The sequence below is a fragment of the Seriola lalandi genome, unplaced genomic scaffold, assembly GCF_002814215.2.
Source record: "Seriola lalandi dorsalis isolate HSWRI2012SDOR001 ecotype SW California unplaced genomic scaffold, Sedor1 jcf7180002054985, whole genome shotgun sequence".
NCBI lineage: Eukaryota > Metazoa > Chordata > Actinopteri > Carangiformes > Carangidae > Seriola > Seriola lalandi.
Window position 1 is genome coordinate 110,196 of NW_019525534.1, and position 1,471 is coordinate 111,666.

At 44.9% G+C, this 1,471-nt stretch overlaps 1 pseudogene across 1 annotated transcript in view; it reads right to left on the reverse strand.

The window, feature by feature from the left end:
- Nucleotides 1-993: 993 nt before the first annotated feature.
- Nucleotides 994-1,471, reverse strand: part of LOC111647331 (immunoglobulin kappa variable 6D-21 pseudogene) — a 7,639-nt pseudogene continuing 7,161 nt past the window's right edge. The window contains exon 3 of the transcript XR_015436543.1: nucleotides 994-1,465. The product of XR_015436543.1 is annotated as an immunoglobulin kappa variable 6D-21 pseudogene (transcript). The remainder of the gene's footprint in view (nucleotides 1,466-1,471) is intronic.

The following is a 1,471-nucleotide window of genomic DNA, read 5'->3' on the forward strand; positions in this document are numbered from 1 at the left end:
TCAACATCCAAACAGAAGAGGATCATTTCTTTAACATGGAGAACAGATGGAAGAAGGTCAATGCTGCTTGTCTCAGTGTTTCTCCATCACAGCAGAACATCATTGTGGTGAACCTGGTTGCATCCTGAAGCAAAGTTTTCACAAGAGAGTCTCACCCTGAACAAGGAGCCCCAGGGTGGCCAGCAGTAGAGTCAGAGACATCATCATTGTGCTGCCGGCGTGTCAGTGGCTCTGAAAGGCCTGGACAGCCACTGATCAACACTGGCCTCTTAACGGCTGGGAGCAGAGAGGCAGGACACATATGCAAACACACAGAGTCAGTGAACTGTAGCTGTCCTCAACATATCATGCTGTGTCCTCCTCACTGCTGGAACACTGACTCTTTCAATCATCCTCATGGAGATCAACACAAACTCAGCATGTTATATAACATATAACTTTACATACTGTGGTTGTTTACAGTAGGGGATTCTGAATTGATTCTTCACCTTCATGTGATACATAACTGTCCATTTTCTACATGGTTGTCTGATGTCAGTACGATCAGTAAAGAAGGTTGATTTTTCTCTTCATGATAAAATGTTGTCATGAAATATGTCGGCAGCTGAACGGACGTCACCATAGATACTTGTGTATGTCTCTGGTGTGTGTGTGTGTCACCATGATTCTTCCACATTGATCAGTTACTTGACGGCTGTGGTCTGTCTCACCTGAGGATCACACAATAATAGAAACATTGAAAGATCAGTTCACACCATGTCAGCCTGTGATCTGTGTGTGTTTGGCGACTTCACGTCTTGCTGACTTTGCAGCTGCTGTTGTTTGCTCCTTTTCAGGCCTGATGTAGATTGTTTATTCCAATAAAACAGGAGCAAAGTAGACCCACACTAAAGCACCTTGGACAGTGAACTCTGAGACTCCTCCCCTGTTGTGATGTTAATGGTCTGATTCAGCTTCTTCACTGGAACTGTTCTCTTCACTTGAGGAAACGTTCAGGTTGTTGAGGTGGGAGCTGAACTGTTTGAAGTTCAGGAGGAAAACTGCTGGAGACACTATGAACATCATCAACTGTGTGTGTGTGTGTGTGTGTGTGTGTGTGTGTGTGTGTGTGTGTGTGTGTGTGTCCTCACTGAACTGTATCAGTCTCTGCAGTAGCTTCCAGCTGCAGCAGTCAGTTCAGTTTCTGTTCAGTCTGACTGAGGGAGGTTTTTGTACGACGCTTTTTCACTGTGTGAACACCCACTGACTGTTGATAGAGTGGAGACTCTGACAGTAGTAAACTGCTGCATCTTCAGCCTGAACTCCACTGATGGTCAGAGTGAAGTCAGTGTTTGATCCACTGCCTGTAAAACGATCTGGAATCCCTGATGCTCTACGATTTGCCCAGTAAATCAGTAGTTTAGGAGTTTCTCCTTCTTTCTGCTGATACCAGGCTAATATGTCGTCAGAACCATCATTATATACAGCACGA